Source organism: Podarcis erhardii, assembly GCF_964252035.2.
Source record: "Podarcis erhardii genome assembly, chromosome: 1".
Classification (NCBI taxonomy): Eukaryota; Metazoa; Chordata; class Lepidosauria; order Squamata; family Lacertidae; genus Podarcis; species Podarcis erhardii.
Window position 1 is genome coordinate 17,696,870 of NC_138497.1, and position 15,241 is coordinate 17,712,110.

A 15,241-nucleotide genomic window follows, 5' to 3' on the forward strand; every position below is an offset into this window, starting at 1 on the left:
AGAGTGACACCTGAAAATTATTGCCCTCCCTCAGATATCAACTCCTGTCACAGAAGGTCCACTGCAACCCCTCTCTTGAAGCAAGGTGCATCTCGATTTGAGGAGAGGGGTGCTGGAAGCTGTTCCCCAAGTTAGCTCAGAGGAGTCTGTGGTCCTGAACTAAGTGAGAAGAACCATATGTGGAAAGAGCCTTCAGGATGGAGGGGGGGGTACCACTTACTGGGCCAAGAGTAGGGGGCAAATCAGACGCTGTTAGGGCATGTCATTTTAGGGGGTGAAATGTAATGTTTGCAAATTTCTTCAGCGAAGGGTCTTAAAAAATATGTTTTTTGGTGTGTGGAATTCAAATCTGCTATTTTTTTTTTTTTTTTGTAATTGGATAACATTTAAGTCTATGTTTGATGAAGAGGCACATAAACTCCTTTCGGAAAACCAAAGTATTTTAATTTTACCCTTCTGAAAATGTCAGCTAATGCTTAATAATAATAAAATAAATATTGATACATAACTGCAAAATAATAAAATAATGATAATAATAAATAAAATTGTCTAGAAAATGGTTATCAAGTAGTTACAGTCATATTATATATTAATATTAGTAATAAAGAGAATATAAAAAATACAACTGCAAGTACTTGGGCAATGGAGAGCTGTGGCCAGTCACTGCAAAGAATATCAAGCTAGATAAAAACCATTGTCTGACAGCTGCCAATGTGATCTGGTAATGGATATGGGTGCAGATCTCTTTAGTGGGACTGGGGATAGGAAGAGTACAAAAATAAAATGAATAATAATAATAATAATAATAATTTATTTATACCCCGCCCATCTGGCTGGGCTTCCCCAGCCACTCTGGGAGGCTTCCAACAAAATATTAAAATACAGTAATGCATCAAACATTAAAAGCTTCCCTAAACAGGGCTGCCTTCAGATGTCTTCTGAAAGTCTGGTAGTTGTTTTGCTTTTTGACATCTGGTGGGAGGGCGTTCCACAGGGCGGGCACCACTACCGAGAAGGCCCTCTGCCTGGTTCCCTGTAACTTGGCTTCTCGCAGTGAGGGAACCGCCAGAAGGCCCTCGGAGCTGGACCTCAGTGTCCGGGCAGACCCAAAAAATGGGGGGGGGGGCCTGCATTCTGTACTGTTCCATTCCTTTCCCTTCACAGAATCACAGAGCTGGGAATGACCCAGAAGGCCAAGCCTTGGACTGTGGTCCTCAGATGATAGGAGGTATGTAAATGTAATGAATAAGTGAATAAAAACAACCCCAGTCGATGCCGAATATCCATCGCTACAGCATCCCCTCTGCTTAAAACCCTCTAGAAAAGAAGAGCTCACCACCTTCCAAGACAGTTTGTTCCACTGTTGTACAGCTCATACTATCAGGATGTTCTTTCCTTTAGTTGAAATCCCAGTCCTTTTACGTTGAATCTACTGGCTCAGGCCCTACCCCTCCCACCCCCAGAGCAACTCGGAACAAATTTGCTCCATCCTCTCTATGTGACAGCCCCGTAAATATTTTAAGATGGCTATCATATCGCCTCTTCTCCAGGCTAAAGATACCCACCTCCTTCACCCTTTCCTCACAGGACTTGGTCTCCAGGACTTTGGCTTCTCATGTGTCGGAATTTGATCGACACCTTTGAGTTCAAACCTGCACTCAACCATGGGGTTCAATGGAAGACCTTGGGCCAGTAGGTATGTATCAGTCCCACCTCCCTCCCTCACAGGGTTGTTGTGAGAATAAGAGGGGGGCAATGACCACGCGGGCCACTTTGAAGTAGGGTGAGATTAAATAAAGGAAAAAGTATTAAGTGAGTCGAACTGTCTCCGTTACAGCGTCTCTCCTGATTTACAGAAGAGTCAAACTGGAATAACCTGGGAATCACCTGTTTGCTTATGGTAGATGAAGTGCCCGGAGCCAGACATAAGTAATTTAGCAGCTGATCAATTATGCTGTAGTGGAATACAGGGTAATGAGCCTGCCACCTGTTGCTGGAACCTAGCCAAGCAGAATCAAGATGCTCAGCAAACCCCCTTCCCCACATTAAAGAGCTGTTGAAACTTCATTACACCCATCAAAATACTCTGGACTTCTCAGGTCACTGTGAAAAGGCTCTGACTCCTCGTGCATAGAGAGGGCAAAGAGAACAGCCAAAAAAAGTCCAACCCTTTTGCTCAAAAGTGCAATTGAATTAACAGTTCACTATGCACACCCCACGGGTGACGTGGGTGGCGCTGTGGGTTAAACCACAGAGCCTAGGATTTGCCGATCAGAAGGTGGGCGGTTCGAATCCCCGTGACGGGGTGAGCTCCCGTTGCTAGGTCCCTGCTCCTGCCCACCTAGCAGTTCAAAAGCACATCAAAGTGCAAGTAGATAAATAGGTACTGCTCGGCGGGAAAGTAAACGGCGTTTCTGTGCGCTGCTCTGGTTCGCCAGAAGCGGCTTAGTCATGCTGGCCACATGACCTGGAAGCTGTACGCCGGCTCCCTCGGCCAATAAAGCGAGATGAGTGCCGCAACCCCAGAGTCGGTCATGACTGGACTGGACCTAATGGTCAGGGGTCCCTTTACCTTTATGCACACCCCCTGTTTGAATTGTGATGCAGAATGCTGCTTTGTGGTGCTCTGGTTCTAAAATACCCACCAAGGAAGGTGGACACAAGGCCCGCCAAGTTGAAATGAAGAAGCTTGAAGTGAAGAAATAAGATAGATAGATAGATAGATAGATTCTTTATTGTCATTACACAAGTGCAACATTGCACAAGTGCAACGAAATTGGATGCCATCCCTTAAAAACAACAAAAGCAAAACAACAACAACAACCAAACAAACCACATTCCAGCCACACCCACACCCACACCCATCAAACTCCCAGGTCACACTATCGAGTTACAGCATTTAAGAAGGCCACAGCTCTTGGGTAGAAACTATTTTTCAGTCTGTTTGTCCTTGACTTGATGTTTCTGTATCTCCTGCCAGAAGGCAGTAGTACAAACAGACTGTATCCCGGGTGAGATACATCCTGCAGGATATTGTTTGCTTTCCTAAGACAACGGGAACCGTACAGTTCTTCCAAAGATGGGAGGGGATGACCAATAATCCTTTGGGCTGTGGTTATGACCTTCTGGAGCACCTTCCTCTTCCTAGCTGTACAACTGGAGAACCAGGCACAAATACAGTATGTAAGAACGCTCTCTATGGAACCTCGGTAGAAGGACACCAGCAGTCTCTCACTCAGATTGTTCTTCTTTAAAAGTCTGAGGAAATAAATTCTCTGCTGGGCCTTCTTCACCAGAGCAGTGGTATTTGCACTCCAAGTCATGCCCTGATCGATAAGGAGCTAACTATGCATTACATGCAAAAACAGATTAATGTAACCACGTTGTCCCCACCTCCCCAAATCACATATGAAAGAAATGCAACTCTGGGGATGTTTAGAACTTGTTTAACCAGCGGAAAGAAAATAATCCCCACTTGAAAAGTTGTGTCACTATATCATGACGTTTGTGATGTTGAAACCCTACTTAGAAGTCACCTTGGTGAGACCCAGTTTACTTGGCCTAGCCTTTCATCTCCTTTGCTTGTTGCTTGTCTGGGTTACCTGTGCAGGAGGGATAATGTGAGGGTGATCTGGGGAGGGATGTGTGTGATGTGTCTTTCCTTAGTATTATAGAAGGAACCTTCCTCCACAGGTGTAGGAAGATGCCCTCAAAATACTGTAGCCAAATGACAGCAGCAGGGATTTGGGCTTCCAGGTGAAGCCTGGAAACATGTATACCTGAATGGACTATGTTCCAAAATATTGAATCACCTTTTTGTCTCATAGCCACACCCTATTCCATCCACCTCTGTCCAATGAATGCAGCCTTCTTCCTCTTCAATAATAAGGCTTTACATATAGTGATCGTTTCTTGGTCAGGATCTTAATATATATTATGATATTTCCATGCTGCGTTCTGCAAATTTGGCTTGAAGAAGAGAACGGTTATTTTATTTTATTTTATTTTAAAAGTTCTTATATACCACCAATTCATACGATATCACATGGCGATGTAACAACAATGCATACAGCAAAATCTAAAATGAATAAATAAATATTAAGGTGGCTGGCTAATCAAGAGAATCTAAACAGTTACATGGGCCTGTTGTCTTCAAGAGAAGCCTGAAAGTCAAAAGCAAAGATGCCTGCTGAATCTCTGCTGGAAGAGGGTTCAAAGCATGGGACCAATGACACTCAGTGGCCATTGTCTAGTTGAGGCCACCTGCGTCTCTGTAACAGGAGGGGACAACTAGCCCCACAACTTCACCCCTATGCAGTCTTCAATTTAAAACCCGAAAGGTTAAAACTTATGAAGTGCTGGTTGTCCTTTAGGCTAGGGAAGCTCCATAACTAGTAAGAATAAAACCAAAGAGAGTATCAAATTATCAGGGGACCCATTTCTGGACAAAACAGTGTAATGCTACCCCGTGAGGTCTGCACCTGCCTCTGAAGAATGCCTGTCCGCCTCCCCAAGACGCTATGAGAAGCTATGGTAATCACACTGACTTGAAAAGCATTGTAGAAGTGTAATCTAACTCTGTTCCACTCCAAAGCCTCTTCGCTCAGGTAGCAACTGAAGGGTTTATTCAGCAACTGTCAGTAAACCACAGAAATGTCCTCATCTGCAGCAGCTTTCTCCAACCTTGAGTCCTCAGAAAATGGTCAGGGATGGTGGGAATTGTAGTCCAACAACTTCTGGGGACCCAGAGCTGGGAGAAAGCTCACCTAGGGCAACTCCAGCCACTGACACAGAACCTGACTTCCCCAACAAAGCATCACATATCAATTTGGGGCAAGCCATTTTAGGGGGAGAAACTTGTGGTTTTTTTGTTTGGTTTTTTTTTCAAATTTCTTCAGTGATGTGGCTTTTTTTGGGGGTGAGGAATCTGCTATTATTTTTTGCGACTGAACAAAATTTAGAATGGCAAGTCTACATTTGGCGAAGAAGCAAATAAACTGCTTTCAGAAAACCGAACGATTTTAACGTTACCTTCTGAAAATGCCAAATAACAATAATAAATAGTATTAATATATAATACAACTGCAAGTACTTGGCAATCATTTTTAATGTTTTCTATTCAATTTTACACACACACACACACACACACGCAAAACTGGATTATATTAATCTAAGCAAAATATCTTTTAATTCGCAAGGCAGGTGGCAACTTTTTAGCAGCCCTCATTTTTGGAATTTGAAAGTTGAAAAACTCAACATGCCCTAACATTATCACCCTCCTTATAAGGCACCACATCCAGAAAGCACCACAAGAGAGATTCTGTAGGACAAGCAATTAACAAATGTCTTTATAAGCAACTTGAGCCACATGAGAGGCAGTGCAGTGTACTGGTTAGTGTCTCAGAAGAGATCTGGGGAAGGCCTGGATTCAAACACCCACTTAGCCATGAGTTTCACTGGGTGGCCTTGGGCCAGATCCTGTCTCTCTACCTGGTCTACTTTACAGGGCTGTTGTGAGAAATGCAGGGGTGGAATGAAATGGGTTACACTGCCTTGAGCTCTCTAGAGGAAAGCAAAGGGGAAACGCAACCACAAATAAATAAATTAAAAAACATGCAACAGGGAAAAGTAATTAAGATCAAACACCAATGACGACAACAACAACAACAACAACAACAACAACAACAACAACAACAACAAGGTAACTTGCCAGCTTCTCTAAATTTGGAAAATTGTGGTTTTTTTAAACCCTAACAACAGCTGATATCCTAGAAAGTGAAAATGAAATTACATCAGTACTGAGGATTCTAGGCTATAGAAAGTGCCAGGACAGATCTGTATGTTATCATTATCATTATTTATTAGATTTCTGTACCACACTTCATCCAAAGATCACAGGGCGATTTACAATATTAAAACACAAAAATGCATGCCATAATAAGAAACAAAAACAGCACCCCCTCCAAACACAGTTTAAAAAGCCATAGATTCTTTAATTAGCCAAATTTGCCTCTATGTCTTAATTCATAAGCTTTCCCAGCATCCTCTTCCATGGTGATTGTTTGGAAAGAACAAGTAGTCCATGAGAGGGGGAATGAAACATTCTTTTGTGCTTGTAATCATGCAAACAGGAGATTGACTAGGAGGAGGAAAGGAGAACAGGGCTTTTGCACCTTTAATAGCTGTACAAAGCAGGACATTTCAGAAGAAGTCACTATCAAAGGTGCAGAAGCCCCATATATGAGAGAGCAAAGGAGAGGGAGAATAACAGTAACAATATCAACCACTAACCAAAAATCCAAAACAGGAGGCAAAACCCAAAGAAGTGGCGAGCAAGAAATTTAGAGCTTGAACATGGAAATCTAGACCTGCTGGAATCCCTTCTTTTACAGAACTAGTTAAGGCGCAGGAGCCCTGTGCTCTTTTGTATCTGGCGCCACCCTCACAGGTGTAGATCGCAACTACAGTTGTGGATTTTGTCCGAATTTCTCCTTCATCTACTTGTACTTCCATTTCATTTTTAAAATGCACACCAAAAACCTGGGCTGCTTGCAATGATGAGAAGTTGCAAGGAAGCGCCAAGACTTCAGCATTATCTTATTATTTTCATCATGTTCTTAGGGCAACTAAGGTTCTGGACCACAGTCTAAGAGCCACTGATGTAGCCCATCCCTAATCTCCATTACTGATTTCTGGCAACAGGTTTTTTTTACATGAAAAGTAGCCTTGAGAGGTTGCAGTCTTTAGCGGAGGAGTAATAGTGTGTACATGGTTAATTGTACCCTTGCGGGGCAGGTTTCTGCTAAAAACCATTCCCAAAACTGTCCCCCCCTCCCCTAAAAAAACACACCTCAGGCTTTCTGACATATATTTACAAGAGTCAATATTATTCCAGAATTCTGTAGTGGAAGGGGAGGCAGCAGGAAGTGGAATTTAAGCAAAACATGGTGAGCAGGAAAAGGGTTAAGCACAAGAACAGCACCTTGCCTCTTCTCAAAATAGCAGCATCGCAAAGCAGTTTTTCATTAAACACACACACACCTGCTGAGGCTCTATTATACACATTCGCACACCAACACTTCTGTGCTTTAAATGATGCATGAAGAAAAACACGTATTTTAAGATGCATTTGAAAAATATGACGTACAATGAGTTAATCAGTAAGAGCTCATCAGTAACAGTAGCAGTTAATAAAACAGCAGATGCACAGCAAATATAACAAAATATGGCAATCAAGGATACAGAGCTTTAGAGTTAATAATTTAATCTGGTTATTTTTTAAAAAAAACAACAACAACCAACAACTCTCATTTTAATCAGGATTCCCAGAACTTGCTGAGTTTACTCCTCCCACACCTCCCGGTATTAATTCATCTGAACATCTCTGCAGTTCAACCACCATCCACTGGAAAACAAAGAGACGGGGGAAATCGGAGGTAACGAAACGTATCTCCCAACAGGGAGGGATTCCGAAAGGGAAGTTTTCATTTCAAAGCCTGACACTGTCCTAACGTACAGAATTGGGAGTGGGGCGGGGGGGGGAGAGGAAGGGGTCTGCAATGCCTCTCACTCTTCCCTTTTGCAGCAGCAGCACTTTAAGACCCTCAAGGCACAGAAGAGAGAAGAAGTGGAAGTTTTCCATCACCTACAAGACATCCTGAACAGGAGCATGCAGTCACACTGACAGAGGCAGAAGCAGTGGCAAATCCATTCCCTGTTAACCATAGTATGGCGGCGCCTTTTGTTTAGGACAAACTCCAATGCAACTCTTCCATGGCCTTGGGCATTTCTAGCACCCCGCAGTGGGCCAGGTTACACGGGGTGTAATCGATCCCTCCGCACAGCAGCCGACTGGGCCTCGGCCTTTAATTATTTAACCGGAGGCAGCCTTCCTGGCCTATCAGGGATGCTTGCAGGGTTCTCTAATGAAACACACCGTCTCGAAGGCAAGAGTGAAGATGGCTGAAATGGCATGGGAGGAAACCTGACAGCCACGGAGGTAATGTGGGGAGGCCGCCTGCCATCTATAAATACTGTAGGGAGTAGAATAGTCCGATGCAGCGGCAGCCTTCAAAATTCCCCAGGGCTCTCCTTAGACCAGCAGTGGTCAAATATCAGCAGAGAGGAAAAGGCTGTCGCTCTGTGGCTATGCATGCAAAAAGACCACGATAATGCATAGGTTTTTAAGGGGGCTGTCAGATGCTGTTGTGGTTGCTCGAGAGTAGCCAGGCAGGACACCGACCTGTTTTTTACAGGCTTTATTTTGGTGCAAACTATTTACAGTGAAGAGCGTCATAAGTTCATGTCTGGCTCAATCGCTAGCAGAATCCGGGAGTGGTCTGTTCTTGTACCTCCCCCAGCATAAAACTTTCGTCACCCCCAGCCTTTTCTGCCCCTCCCTGCGCCTCAAGCTACTGCGCATGATGGGCAAGGGCAGAGGTGTGCTTCTCTCCTCTCCGGCTTGCTCAGGCACGGTGTTAAGGCTCCCACTAGCATCCTCTGGTCCTTGAACCTTGTCTCCACTCCCCCTCTATCTCTCGCCTCTGAGCCGATGGCAGTTCCCTGACAGGGGCTGCAGTACAAAACTACAGAGCTGTAAATCTCAAGAGCAGAGTTCTTCAATACAAAAAAATATTATATTAAATTTCCACAAATTTCACTTAAAATTCCAATACAAAATATTTTTTTCTTTTGCTTTATCGACTTCCCATCCCATTTTCCATGGGGTGTTTTGTGTGTGTGTGTGTGTGTGTGTGTGTGTGTTGAATTCATCTCATTGCAGCACCCTATCCTCAATCTTTAATATAAATCACAACCATAATACAATGATCTCTAATCATTACTGTTGTTCATAGTTCAAATCCCGCTTGCAGATTCATCATATTGAAATATTTCTTTAAATAGTCTGGAGCAGAGTTCTTTAAAAAAAGAAAAGAAGAATAAAACTAGCATTCCACAGTTCCTTTGGGTATCCTCTAGTTTTTGCTGTGGAGGTGGAAACAACTTGAAGGCTCTGCCACTGGATCACCGCAAATACTGCGCGTCTGCATCAGTATGAATGCCAATGAAACTTCCCATGGCTAGCCAACAGCCGCCTCCCCAGGAGCCGATGCTGGAGCTGCACAATCTCTTCCCTAGGTATTTTGCTGCCCTCTCCATCTCTTACCAGCTGGAAGGTACATAGGAAACGGCCTCGGATCAGTTCAAACAATTTGTCCACCTGGCCCTGTACCGTCCCCCTCTGACTTGCAGCAGCTCTCCATCGTCTCCGGCAGAGGTCTTTGACCTGCTACCTGATCAGGTGAAGGAATCACCTGCTATGTGATCCTTTTAAACAGAGTCGCCGTGGGCTGGAGCTGAAGACCTTCTGCAAAGCACACGACTCTTCCCCTGTGTGTGATTGACTCAGAAGCACTCGCTGCCATTTCCTACATTACAGGATATGTACTTGTCTACTGATAGCTGTAGCTCAGGGGTCTTGAATGCAGAAAGCCCCAGGTTCGAAACTTGGCCTTTCCAGGTAGGGCTGGGAGAGAACCCTCTCTGAAGGCCTGGAGAGTACTGACCAATGGTGTGACTCTATAGAGGACAGCTCCCTATGTTCCCTTCCGCAGTCCTATTTGCATTTGTCCGGTGGGATCAAATATAGCTAGAGCTTCCTTTGAAAGGGTGCTCTGCCCATCCTTTTCTGCCTGGAAGCACAGGAGTAGTTAACACTGTGCGTCAGAATGACACACACACACACACACACAGCCTTTCCCGAGCATTCAGAGGGAGATTACAGAAAACCGCTGCTGAATCTCCCAGAAGTAATTTAATGCTGAAAGATCACAACAGAGATTCGCATTTTACAAGCACTGCGGTAAAAATAAGGTCCAGCACTCAGCCTCCTCCTGCTGCTGCTGCCCCCATCACTTTCCCCAAGGACCCAGTACGTTATCTTGCGGCATGGGAAGGATGCAAGTAACCACAGGCATTCCCACTCACACACACAATCCCAGTAGAGCGTTGTTCCCGTCGGGAATGGGGCTGGGAATCCCTGGTGCTGTGCATTTTGTTTCCACCAAGGAGAAAGCCCTACAACAGGCATAGGCAAACTCAGCCCTCCAGATGTTTTGAGACTACAATTCCCATCGTCCCTGACCACTGGTCCTGTTAGCTAGGGATGATGGGGGTTGTAGTCCCAAAACATCTGGAGGGCTGAGTTTGCCTATGCCTGCCCTACAAGGTCCAGTCTCTTCTCTGGTGAGAAAACATGCTCTAGGGAGCGTCCACTGCTGCCACTACCACTACCATACCTGTCTCCTTCCTGTGCCCTAAATTAAGTTCCAGGACAAGGAGGCTAATAGGGTGCCAACCACGAGATTATGGCGAGAGGGATCTGCACGCCTAAATCTGTCTTGAGAGGAATGGAAAAGGAGCCATTCACCATCTTAACAACATCTCTCAATGAAATAGTGAAGAATGACGCCTTAATGCTCGGAAGCATTACGTCTCAAAACTACAGTGGTGCCCCGCAAGACAAACGCCTCACAAGACGGAAAACCCGCTAGACGAAAGGGTTTTCCGTTTTGGAGGTGCTTCGCTAAACGAATTTCCCTATGGGGTTGCTTCGCAAGATGAAAAAATCTTGCGAGTTCCCGCGTTTTTTTTCCGCTCCCCCCCCAGCCGCTAAGCAGCTTATCAGCTGTTCCGCTGATAAGCCGCCTCTCAGCCGATCGCTAAAAGCTGCTAGACCGCTAATAGCGCTAATCTGCTAAGCTGTCAATGGGCTTGCTTCGCAAGACGAAAAACCGCTAGACGAGGAGAATCGCGGAACGGATTCTTTTCGTCTTGTGAGGCACCACTGTACTGGCAAAAATATCAGGGAGGAAACCTATCCTCATAATTCCCTACCTGTGAGATTGCTGTATTTTATTTTATTTTAATTAAATTTGTATACTGTCCTTCATCCAGAGAGTCCAGGGTGCTTCACAGCAAAAAAATACAAGATGAAAACGCAAAATACTTTTTTTAGTTGTGCCCATGTTGGACCCAATACAGTGGTACCTTGGGTTACATACGCTTCAGGTTACATGCGCTTCAGGTTACAGACTCCGCTAACCCCGAAATAGTGCTTCAGGTTAAGAACTTTGCTTCAGGATGAGAACAGAAATTGTGCTCCGGCGGCACGGCGGCAGCAGGAGGCCCCATTGGCTAAAGTGGTGCTTCAGGTTAAGAACGGTTTCAGGTTAAGTACGGACCTCAGGAACGAATTAAATACTTAACCCGAGGTACCACTGTATAGCTTGACAGCCTGATACAGGAAAGCAGTGTTTGTTTGTATGTGTGCTGCCAATACAAGGAAATCCCTTTTATTCTCAACATGGGGGGGGGGGGGGAAGGAAGGGAGAACAGCAGTTGTTGCTGAAGCTGAAGTGCAGACAGCGCAATCCCAATGTACATTCTGTTGAAGTTAATGGGGAAAAAGAAAGTTGGAAAAGTTTGCAGCAAACGTTCAGACTTCTCCAGCTCCCTTTCCCCTCCCTCCTCTCAGCACCCCCTCTTTCTTTCTCATTCAACAGCACCTGCTGTGACCGAGTGACGACAAGGAGGCTTCACAAGCGGTGTGCTGATTGCTTTAATTGCTCTTGCCCTTTCAGTGAATCATTAGCAGGGGGACTGAGCAGCTGCCTCAGTAAGTCCCGAAGTCCTAGGTTGCTTTTTTGCATTCAAAAGTGAGTGTTGGTTGTTCCCAAGCAACCACGTTAAACAGGCGTGGGAAGGGCCCAGGGCAGGGAAGTCAGCAAACGAGTGGCAAAACCACCAGGCGAGTAGACCCCCAACTCGATGCCCGAACTCTTTGAGTGCATCTGTGTTGTGTTGACTTTGTGCACTTCCTTCCCAGTGGCGTAGCATGGGGGGTGCAGGGGGGGCCGGCCGCACCGGGCGCAACATCTGGGGGTTAGGGTTAGGGATAGGGTTAGGGGGCGCAAATCCACGGGTTAGGGGGCGCAAATTACTTGCCTTGCCCCGGGTGCTGACAACCCACGCTACGCCACTGTTCCTTCCGTCCACCCATCACCCAAGACGAACCTCAACACATGGCTGACTGTCCTACTTATCAAATGACCTGAAATTCAGCCCCCGTCACCTGGCTGCAAGCAGCAATTGGCTTGTGGGAGAAAGGGAGAGCTTCTGTCTGCTTGCTAAACCGCAGTCGTCAAGTCAGGAGGCTTTGGAAAGGGAGAGCTGTCTTGTCAATTGCTGGGTCGACAGGATGGCCTAAAAATGTCTTTTAAAATCTCCAGGCTTCTTACATCCTCTTTCACTCCTCTGTATTTTTCTACCCACTCCACTGAATTTCATTTTTAAAAACTTGACATTTCAAAGGAAGATTGGAAGGAGAGAGGAGGAGGAGAAAATATTCTGTGCAATTTAGAAGAAGAAACTGGGCCAGGAGCCTTACTTTCCCTCCTCTATTCATTTCATCTGCCTTACAAATTAAAGCATTTCCTTCTGGTTACTATTGGGGGGGAAGGCGCAGACAGGAGGGGGGGGGAGAAGAAGAAGAAACCTAAAACAATCTTCAAATTAAGGCCTTAGATCACATTACCCACAGAGTTATGGAACTAAATAATTAACTGTCTTATATCATTTGAGCAATGCCTAATCTTCAAACACAGCAACCGCTCCCAAGGTTCTTTTGATCTTTGAGGAATTGCATTGGAGGAAGTGCTGAGCTCTGCGCTTCAAGCAGGTGATTCCTTGACCGACTTATCGGAATCTGGAACGCAGATTGACCTAAAATTGACCGCGAAGCCGTTTTTGCACACATGGATTTTGATAAATCTCACTGTCCAGATGTTTAGCTGAGAGAAGTTTTAAGCAGACATCAAGTGGCAGATAAAATGCACTGAAGTGCAATACTTCCCTGCCAATTGAACCATTTATACTAAAGAGAATTATTATTATTATTATTATTATTATTATTATTATTATTATTATTATTATTATTACCCCACCCATCTGACTGGGTTTCCCCAGCCACTCCGGGTGGCTTCCAACAAAAGATTAAAAATACATTAAAACATCAGTCATTAAAAACTTCCCTAAACCGGGCTGCCTTCAGATGTCTTTTAAACGTCAGATAGTTGTTTATTTCTTTGACATCTGATGGGAGGGCGTTCCACAGGGTGGGCGCCACTACCGAGAAGGCCCTTTGCCTGGTTACCTGTAACCTCACTTCTCGCAGGGAGGGAACCGCCAGAAGGCCCTCAGTGCTGCATCTCAGTGTCCAGGCTGAACAATGGGGTGGAGACGCTCCTTCAGGTATACTGGGACTTTGAGGCCGTTTAGGGCTTTCAAGGTCAGCACCAACACTTTGCATTATACGGTTGTTAATCTGAGCCAACATATTTACTGATTTTTTGGTCCAGATCAGGGACAGGGATCCTGTGGCCTTCCAGATGTTGTTTAGCTGCAACTTCCATCATCCCTGACCATGGGGAATGCTGGCAGAGTCCAACATCTGGAGAGCCAAATGTCCCCCCATACCTGATCAGGTTTATTTATGTGATTTATATCTCACCTATCGCTCCAAGGAGCTCAAGGTGGCATTCCTCATTTCCCTGTTCCCCATTATATCCTCAGAATGGCCCATGGTCACCCAATGAGCTTCATGGCTGAGTGCAGATTAGAACGCTGGTCTCCCAGATCCTAGTCCAACTCTCTAACGCATAAACCACACAACTCATCTCTGTGCTGGAAGTTTCAGTACAGGGGCAGTCACTAGAGAAAATGGTAGTCTTGCCCATTGGTGGATGATCTTATGGGATCTTATGGGTCCTTTCTGATAAAAAATATGTGCAGTTGTGCTGGTGTTGACACAACCACAAAGGTCTCATGTTGAATCAAGCTGTTTGCTGTTGCCTCTGAATGTGCTATAGAGGTGCAACAGAACTGGAAAGCAGAGGGGTTTTTCCATTAACTTGTTCCATCACTGCAAGGACTTTTGGCTAAGCAACAGAACTTTTCCTCCCCCTCTCCTCTTCCACACCCACTAAACCTCTTCTGGGGGTTCCCCCAACCATCTGAAACAGTTTGGGAGAGGGTACAGGGGGCACACAGGGAAGGGAGGTTTCTGTTGTGCACTAACCAAACGGGGTACCAGGGTAAGGCAATTAGAGCATGCAACACTAATTCTGGCCCAACTGCACTGGCTGCCAATTAGTTTCTGGGCCAATTCAAAGTGCTGGTTTTGACCTATAAAGCCATATGAACCGGTACCCATCCTCTGAGGCAATCATCATCTGAGGCCCTTCTTCATGTGCCTCCTCCACAAGAGGTCCAGAGGGTGGAAAGGCAAGAGCAGGCCTTTTCTGCAGTGGCTCCCTGACTGTTGATTGCTCTCCACAGGGAAGCTCGCCTGGCACCTTCATTAAATACAGTATCTTTAGGCGCCAGGCAAAAACATCCCTCCTCTCCCAGGCCTCTGGCTATTCAAGCAATCTATGGGAGGGGTGTATTGTTTTGCCTGTTACTATTTTATGTATTTTTATTCTGCAAACCACCCTGTGATCCTTAGATGAAGCGGGTACATAAATTTAATAAAATAAATAAACATACTGCCCAATACATTTTTTCCCCACTTAGTTGGGCAGGCTTCTCTTTATATTATAAGAGACTGGTCAATATTGTTTTAGATGCTCGCTAAAACCATTATTATTATTATTATTATTATTATTATTTCATCAAGCCCACCCAGACATATTATTGAGTTATGTATACTTTTTTCCATTTTGGTGACTTTACCTGTTGTTATTGTTGTTGTTGTTGTTAGTAGTAGTAGTAGTACTCTGCCCATCTGACTGGGTTGCCCCAGCCACTCTGGAATATATATATATATATACACACTGCTTCTAAAGCAATTGATACAGCCTTTTACGGAAGACAAGGTGCTGGCCATTACCCAACACAAAAGCGTTTTCTTTCCCATTATGTTCTTATGAACTTCAAGCTGCTCAGTTGAGATCACACTGCCATTCTGTGAAATTTTGTCATGCAAGTTCTCTTCACAGGCACCTCTGTCCAACGGAGGCTGTGAGAAGCCAATAACAAGAGAGTTAAACTTAGTGCAAGGCTGCCTGTATCAAAACATTAGCCAATCCCTACGGGACACAATGCTGTCTTTAAATTTAGCATGTGAACTGTTGGGGCAAACTACTTAGGAAAATGCCAGCCAAGAAATTTCTTGTTCAGT

General features: G+C 45.0%; 1 protein-coding gene and 1 long non-coding RNA gene across 14 annotated transcripts in view; one reads left to right on the forward strand and one right to left on the reverse strand.

Annotated features, from left to right (window-relative positions):
- EVL (Enah/Vasp-like) overlaps nt 1–15,241 on the reverse strand; it is a 144,028-nt gene that overhangs the window by 29,616 nt on the left and 99,171 nt on the right. The window lies entirely within an intron of this gene.
- On the forward strand, nt 1,131–2,257 carry LOC309345132. Its single transcript, XR_014158010.1, has 3 exons — nt 1,131–1,228; nt 1,588–1,696; nt 1,838–2,257. It is a non-coding gene; the product is annotated as an uncharacterized lncRNA (long non-coding RNA).